The sequence below is a fragment of the Ambystoma mexicanum genome, chromosome 6q, assembly GCF_040938575.1.
Source record: "Ambystoma mexicanum isolate Mex_15411 chromosome 6q, UKY_AmexF1_1, whole genome shotgun sequence".
NCBI lineage: Eukaryota > Metazoa > Chordata > Amphibia > Caudata > Ambystomatidae > Ambystoma > Ambystoma mexicanum.
The window spans coordinates 400,111,039-400,120,590 of NC_090937.1; positions in this window are offsets into that span (position 1 = coordinate 400,111,039).

Genomic DNA, 9,552 nt, shown 5'->3' on the forward strand with positions numbered 1-9,552 from the left:
GCATAAGTAAGATGTACTCCATCTCTGCGAAAAATGTGTGTGCTACAAAACATAATGTTTTCATTCTGAAAAGAAGACATACCAACATCTCCCAAAAAGGCACAAACAGCCTTGTTAACATTGCGCCTTGCTTTCTCTATTTGTGGACCAAATGAAAAAGAACGCTGCCACATTTGTCTTTGCACAATACAGGAAAGAATTACTCTGGAGTTTGGATACATGTCCATGACTTTCCCAAGTCCTTCTTTCATTGCAAATTGCAAAGAGATTCAAGACACATGTCCTAAACCGTTCCCTCCACAATGAATAATAATAATGGCTGGATGATGCTGTGTCACCAAAGAAGCACAGAAAGGTACCAAATCCACACACTTGATTCCAAGCACTACATGCCAGTGCACTTCCATATGAGAGAATCCAAGATGTGCAGCCACTCCACAGCGACCTGCATGCACCTCCAACCAATTTATCCACGAATCTCGCAAAATCCAAACAATCTGCTTTCTGAAACACAAAGCCATAGCTATCTGCTCTTGTATCAGGACAAAGACCTACCGACAAACTCTCTCCTTACAAAACACACCCAGTAAACCTTATTGACCAATCCCTTACTTTCCTCTGTTTCATTTGCATGCCACTCAACTCCAAACTCCCTGTATGTGATACGCGCTGCCCTCGAACAACCGCACTGTCCGCAGACAAATCGAAAAATCTGAGCGTAGGGGATAAAAATGTATTAGTGTGCCCCATTTCCCCTTTGAGGTTGGCTCTGAAAAGAGCCTTTTTTTGTTTTTTTTGCAGATGCTTCAGAAACACCTTTTATTTTCTATTTTTTTCACATTAGCTTCTCCAAAGCAACCCTTACATTTCAAAACAGCATGGAATTTCCCATAATAGATAAAGAAATTCCATCTTCCTTAAAGTAATCAACATTACTAGAGTCAATGTTCCAAAACAACATGCCCGATCTAGTCATAAAACCAAACATGCCTCGGCTGACTAAGCACCTAGCAACATTTTGCTGAGGACAAAAAACAGAACTATTGTCCCATATTGCCCTAGGTGTCAACCCAGAAAAAATAACCTTGGCATTTGGAAGGACTTTCATGATTTCCTGAACCAAATGTTTCAAAACTTGCAACACATTAGGGCCACTAACATAGCCCAAATGCACAGCACCACAGTGTAAGACAACTACATGTGGACTATGAAACCTAGCCACATCCTGACAAACTACTAGAATTGCCTGCAAAATCAAATCAGGCACAGTGTTCCACACCACATCCACTCATTTTGTGTCAAAATGGTTAGCCACATTCCTAGATTTTGCATACTGATCCAAACCATTCACAAACATATCTCCAACCACCAACACCTTGACTTTCTGCACCTCCGCCATCTTCACTACACACAGCCTCTCTCAATAAGAAGCAGAACCTCAACACATGATTGGCTAATCCTCAAAATACACTCCCACTTCATGCTCGGAAACCCCGCATGTAGCATGTCCTGTCTCCAAACAGCCGCGCTAAACCGGGAGTACGTAAGTAACTCTGAGGGCATCCCTTCTACCCTTTCCACTGCACTCCCGGCACCATTTCCTCATTGGCTACTGTTAAGCAGTCACACAATCATCCACCAATCACATCCAAGAACTCTACATCTAACTCTGTCATCACAGATCAGCACTTTAGATGTACTATTGATCACTTTCAGTACAATTCGGCTATCACTGCAAACGACCTACAGCAACAACTACTATAAAACTTCCCAAGATTTCCACTTACAGATTGATGCACATCCACATAGAAAAACACAGACTGCAGGTATGAATATTTGCTACACAGTACATGTACACCTCTTCTAGAAATATAATACATCCCGTGAGCATAGCTCAGCGGCAACGTGCGCTCCTTGAAAGCAAGACGACACAAAGCAACATAGATTATATCCCCGGGTCCACGCTTAGAAACCTCTGGCTGTTAAAGCGCGTTATAAACACACAACTAAGACAAAATAATTATGGAACTAAAAAACAAACCATTCCTGTATCAGCGCCTCAATGCCCGCGGGCTGTGTAAGCGCTTTAAAAATGTAAAACAAAATAAATAAAAATATGAACAGAGTAAATGCAACTGACCCAGTATAAACTGTAAAATGAAGTTACTGTCATTTCTCCCATCTGCTATGATGAAGTGTCACTTGCAAAGCTTTCAGCTCTCCAAATTTTTGTTTACACACACACTTATCTAAAAAAATATTGTTTCGTATTATAAGATGTGAAAAATAACAGTATAATTATGAAAAAGACTGTCCACTGTGTTATAAATGCCAGGATGAGTACATACATATTCATTCAAGCACACACACAGACAATATCATTAGAAAGGCTCCCAGATCACACAACACCACTGCCTCTATATCAAATCCTTCTGCTTTATTACCCACACCTTCACAAAGGCATACTTTGAAAACTTTTATGTACAATCCCTGCCATTTACCCTGTAAAAATAGCACAAAATGCATATGATTATTTCTTCTATCTCTTAACATCCATTAACATAACATAAAAAACAAGTGTGGTCTATACGTTGATTATTATACTCACTCGAAAAACATATTCAACTAACAGATTCTAAATAAAATATAGAGGATGCACATAGGCAAAGAATGGTGCAAAACAATGTCTACATTAATAAAACTGCTATAAACAAACATATGCACTAACTTCTTTCTTTTACACTTTCAGTGAACACCCCTCTCCTGAAAAGCAGCAGCATCTGAAGTACGAACAAGGACTTAGAAGAAACCTACTCTTTCCATACAGAAAAGGAAGTACAAAACTAACATAATGTTCTGACTGTTACTCAAACACACTAGCATTTTAGTGTTGTAGAACAAACAAATATATTTACCCTTTACCATTAGCTGTAGTATTAGTGCGTCCCCTTGCCAGTTCCATACTTTATATTGTCATCTGCAGCCCAGTATAGTAATACACAAATACAAGAATAGCCTTCCCAACTTGATGTAGCTGGCCATTACACAATTATACACCTCCACAATCATACTTACCATCATACACAGACACTCATGCACAAAACATGCATACTGCACAACAACCGAACCCACACATTCTTTTTTTTCTCCAACAGACCCCAAAGAATCCACCCAAAAAGCAACTCCGTAGAAAGCAACGCAGAAGTAGAGCAAATCAAAATAAAAGTGTCCAAAATAAGCATCCATCTCTAGCAGATTTTGTACAAAAAGTTCAGACAAAACAGCTAATACAGTCATTAAGTGAAACAAAACCAGCTTTCAGTACAGAAATGTTCCCTCCTCTATCAAAATGTAAAACGAAACAGAAAGTGATAAACAAGACATCAGCTACCACTACTGCTAACACTGGACCTATAAATCTTGATGTAGTTGACAAGTACTACATTTTGGAGGGAATCCCATCGATACCAACTAAGTGGAAGCTCTACCTTAAAATGGGTAGTGGAAACTTTAAGTAAACAGGAGATAGATAGCTATCAATCAACAGTTATCATCATTAAACACATAACTGTTTTAGAAATAATGAATTCGTAATTTATTAAATCGTAAAAAATACAAGGTATAAAAACTTCTACATTTATAAAACACTGAATAAAAATATAAATTCTAAATCGTGACAAACACTGCCTTTTCAACTTGGCTTAGATCCTAATTGATCGGGGATCAATATAATTAGAGAGGTTCAAATTAGCTCCTCTGCAACATCAATTAATTGACATATAGTTGTTCTAAAATGGAAAAAACATCAACCATTTTCATATACTCGACATGTTTCAGTCCACTATAAGTCATTAAAGGGACCTTAGTCAGGAGTAGTGTCACTAATAGTTATATTAAAAAATAGTTACAAGATCTACTCTAAATGTAAATAACTGTAGATCTTCTACAGTTTCTTGTAAAACAGTGTAGCTGTGGTTTTCTTCGTACAGTAACCGTTGTAACTGTTGAAAAACAACAAAAGAGAGAGGACATCAGCTATTAATGCTAAGTGAGATCTCTAGCATACAATTATTAGTCTGGAACAGGCCTAATGGTCATCATACCTGGTCTGTTCTGTGGAGAATATTAGAGAAGGAGCCTTGAATGTAGCAAGAAAAATCTTCTCTTAGGTAGAAAGTCCCTCTATGTGTAGAGATCGTTCACCTGTAAAGCAAATTATATGCTAGTCAGATCCTGAGTGTTTTAGACCCCGGTGGGGCCGACATACGGGATACACATGCTTGTTTATCCTAAATTCCAAATACTTAAAATAGTTAAAAAATATGTAGAGAGAGAAATGAAATTTCATCTATATATAGCACAAGGTATAAAGGATGTAAATACCTTGAGCTGGTGATGGGGTTCTCAAAATTCCTTAATTGTTATTGCTGAATCAATTAGTGATCAGAGACTTCAGGGCGTCTATCTTGCACGCTAGTATTTACTTTCTAATTCTCCTCCTGTTTGCTGGTGGAAAAGGAGATAGATAAATAGTAAGCGGCTTGTCCTACGTCATTATCACAAGGTTCGTTGTCGTATCTGTTATATAAAAGCATAGAGGTAATTTTACTTACACGTAGTGCATCTCTCTATTAGTGAGCGATGGTAGCTGTGTCAGCGAGATGGTAATGGTCCTTTACTTCTGAACATTCAGTCTGCTTCCGTTCTAAATATAAACAGAACAAGCAGAGACCATTATTTTTCTGCTTCTAGTTGCATAGGTTGCTCGACCTAGAGAATGTATGCAACTCCATCCATAACCTTAAGGTAGCGTTTCGTTAAGTCTTAAAGGGATTCTTACCTCTAATGTTGCTGTCCGTTGGACTAGATCCGTTGGTGGGAACGCTACTAGTTCTCTGTCTTTCAGTTCGCTATCGAGTGCTTACTGAGTCGCGGTCACCATCTTGAGTGGACTATTTAAAGGTAACCCAGTCCTATTTTAGTGTCTATTTTAGCCGCAAGTTCTTTCATGACTAAAGGGAATAAGAGGCGCTCTAAGTCGCCACCAAAAGTATTATGAACACTAAAACTCACGCGTAATTAAAAAATCTAAGTCTGAATGACTGAATGGTCAAAACCTTTAGTGTGGGATTAACTACAAACGATTACTATATTCACAAGTAACCCATTTCAGCTTATTAGTAGTAGCTACATCTGGGTTTTGAATTCTAGTGACAGAGGTTTTAGATAGAGGAATTCTAAACGGGACTAGATTTTATGCCATTCGACAGCCTCATTGAGCCCGAGTTGATCACTTTTTGTAAGGAAGATTAATCTCTGTTCTTTTTCAATTAGAGTTTTTTTCTTTTTCATAGTGTCTGTGCCGGTCATGGTAAATAGAACAGTCCATGTGAAGTCTTCTGATGTATGTTGGTTATCCAAAAAAATGTTCAACCATAGGCGCTGTTAGAACATTGTTGTTAATACAACTACGGTGTTCTATAATTCTAGTTTTAATTTTTCTGTTGGTCTTGCCTATGTATCTTTTTCCACATGGACAGGTAATCATGTAAATCACGAATTCCGTGTTACAATTTGAAAACCTAGTCTGTTGCCATTTCTTTTCTAGACCTATGTCGATTTCTTTGGACTTACTGGTGTATTTACAAACACTACAATGACTGCACGGATAATGACCTTTAACTGGACCTAGACCCCAATTTTCAGTGAGAGTAGTGTTTTGTTTATGAGTAGTTTTGAGTTTACTTCTACTAATATGGTTTCCTATAGTAGTGGATTTCCTATAGGCGAAAAGAGGGCAGGGGATTTTCACTGTAGCTTTTTCAAAGATTTTCCACTGTTTCCTAACTATATTGGTAATAGTTAGGCTCAAATTAGTGAAAGTATTCACACTCACAATCCGGTCCTCGGGAGGTTTTTTAACTTTATCTTCCAGAAGTGATTCACGGTTATTAAATGCTCGTTTGGCTGCTTTACGTATTAGCTTCTTGGGATATTCTCTATCTTTGAGTTTATTTGAGAATATCTTCGCTTCTGCCTCGTATGATTCTTTTTGGCTACTATTCCGTTTAAGTCTTAAAAATTGGCCGTACGGAAGGTTATCTTTTATATGCTTAACATGGTGACTATTGTAATGGAGGAGTGAATTTCTGTCCGTACTTTTATGAAACGGTTTAACTAATAGTACTCCTTCCTGGTGGAAAATGGTTAGGTCTAGAAAGTTCATGTTGTTATGGTCGATGGTCATGGTGAACTTTAAGTGTCTATTACGTTGGTTCAACCAAATGAGGAAATCATTCGCTTCTTGTATTGTGCCTTTCCATATGACAATGTCATCTATGTAGCGAGCCCATGAAATGAGGTTCGCTACATAGGGATGCATGGTGTAAATAAATGTTTTCTCGAAAAATTATACATAGAAGTTTGCTACACTGGGTGCCATAGTGGCTCCCATTGCAGTTCCCTCTATTTGTTGATAATAAGCTCCCTGGAATTCAAAGAAGTTTTGGGTTAGTGCCATTTCAAGGCACCAAAGTATGAAGGGCGTGGGGACTGGGTCATTGTCAGTCTGTGCCAGAAGTATTTCCTCTATAGTGTCAAGAGTTGCTCTCTGGGGAATATTGGTATATAGTGAAATTATATCTAGCGTGATCAAATAATGAGATGAATGATCATATGGCTGATGTTCACATTTTTTTATCACGTCTTTGGTATCTTTTAGATATGATTTCATTTGGGATACATATATCTTAAGGTAATGATCAACATATTTAGACAGGGGTTCAAGAATAAACTTAATAACTCCTGCTACTATGGGTCGTCCAGGGGGTTTCGATAAAGTTTTATGTACCTTTGGTAGGCAGTAAAAGGTAGGGGTACTGGCTTCTTTATTGATCAAAAAATCACTTTCTTGTCTACTTATCCAATTTCTTTCTTTGGCTTTAGTCACCTTTGATTCTATGATCTCCAAGAGCTTCTTGCTCGGATTTTCCGTGAGTTTTTTATAATACGTCGTATTATTAAGTTGTGTAAGACATTCGTCTATATAGTCGTTTTTGTCTTGGATGACTATACTTCCGCCTTTGTCGGCTCTTTTTATTATTATTTTTTTTTTCAGAGCATCAGTTTCTTTTTTGCTTAGATTATGAAAAAAATGACCGTTCTTTTTTTCAAGTTTGTCTATTTCTTGGAGGACTCTTTTTTCAAAAATCCTTGATTCTGGTAGAATTAGGTGGACAAAATGATGAAGGATTTTTTGAGCCTGTGTGATTAATCATCTGGCTAGTGTCCATAGCATTTGTGGGGTCGGCAAAAAATTCTTTAAGAGGTATTTTATGCATCAAATTATTAAAATCAACTCGGAATTGAAAGGGGTCGTGTTGTTTGCTGATCACGTATCCCAACCCTTTATTCAAGACTTGTTCTTCCATAACTGTAGGTTTGTATTGGGAGATATTAACTACGAGCGATTCCCGCTCCTTAATTGCCGTTGGTCGTTGTTCTATTGGCCCCTCGTGGGGCCTTGTTCTAATAAATTACTTGAGCGATTGCCTTGATTATTAGCTGCTCTCCTTAGGTTGCCTCGCCCTCTATTATGTTGATGGTTTATGGGAGTCGAATTGTCAGAGTTATTACTACTGTTGCTCGAGCTAAAAGAGGTGGCTCGAAAACGGACTCTACGGTTTTGTTTTGGTGCATTAGACATCTGGTTGCCTGTTGTTTTGTATCCCTCCGTTGTGTAGGGATAGGCTTTGTCATGGTTGAATTTAGCTAGATCTTTTTTCAAGCGTTGTATGCGTTCACTGGTGTTATTCACTTTAAATTCATTCATTTCTTTCTCAATTTCTTCTAATCTTTTTTTCAAGGTGTCCAATGATACCGATTTTTTGATGTCTTAAGGTCTATCTCGATTTTCAATGCCACTTCTTTAGCGGTATCTATTATTAGAATTAGCCAGTCCCTGCCGCAACGGTTGGCTATATAACTCCATAGTAGCTTGAATTTAGTATTATCCAGAAAAAGCTGTGGTTCATTTTGAACTATCAGTCCTTGAGGTAAAGCTTTATTTTTCAGATATTCTAACATTATCGCTCTGTGGAGTTCAGTTCTTATCAATTTTTTTTTAACTGGAGAATTTCATCCCATTCATTAATTTGATCCTGTATTTTTTCAAACTCGCTATTTTTTATAACAGAGATGGCGTTCATCAATGCCGTAGCGTATTCATCGCTGTATCCCATTGTCCTGTCTTCCGCCATAATAATAATTCTAAACACTTAATTAAATCTTTAGGAATTCCAAATCCTAAAAAGGAAAACGCGCATGTGTCAAACCCCAAATCGGTCCCGCGAAATCCAAACTCTCAGGCTCCACTGTATAATTATCCCGTGACAATCTGCCACTATAAAACACAAAATTTTGGAGGGAATCCCATCGTTATCAACTAAGTGGAAGCTCTACCTTAAGATGGGTAGTGGAAACTTTAAGTAAACAGGAGCTAGATAGCTATTAATCAACAGTTATCAACATTAAACACACAACTGTAGTTGACAAGTAAGCATACCAAAAAAAATGTTTTACAAAAAATGTTCCACCACAGAGTCCTTCAGAACCTTTTAAAAACAGGGGAGAAATCATGCACAACCCTTAAAACCTACCGTAGAAAAAGAATCCTAGAAGCTCTCGTAGACAGTGCAATCCTTCTCAAAAGGAAGTTATTTATTTTAGTTTTAAACAGGACGAAACCAATAACAATACTAACTACTAAACTACAAAAAAGACTTCTCAATAAACAGAATATCACCAAAAATAGCTTCTTAAAAATCTGTGGAGATGAATGGAGTCACACCACGACCACAGAACCATATTTTAATGAAGAAGCATATAAACAAAAAGCAAACAAACCCAATCGCCATACATAGCAGTGGACGAGGGTATGAAAAACTTAATAACACCATTATGGAACAAGAAACTCTGTTCACAAAAATATCCCCAGAAAACTCAGTATCACCTCCCCAAACTCCGCAACCATAACGTCCAGTCTACAAATGGCCGTGCACATCAATGTGTAACATTGCCAAAAAATCTTTCAAATCTTTACGCCAGTTCCTCAATCAGTATGTAAAAAGCAAAGACAAATTCAAAATGAAACTACTACAAAATATGGATGCCTGCCCAGTGCGCAAATACACAGGACTACAAGGACATTCATTAGCCTGCATTTCAGGATCTATTTGCAAAAGCACCTTCCATCATATCAAAATGATATCAACACATCATTCAACTATAAGAAATCTAGTCCAAAAACTCTGCTATGCTAAAGGTCCTGCTTTAGCACCAGCCAACTTAAATAACAATCTTCTACAAGCCAAACAACTACTCAAAGAAATAGACTATATCCAGAGAAAATATTTTGGAATTGAAAGCCACTTACAAAATGAAATAGATGTACAACAAACTAGAAACTACTGTACAAATAGCAACCTTCTATTAAACACATACAAAAAAGAAATACTAAAGTTTAAAAGTACCTCTGCTGAAGTACCAAACCAT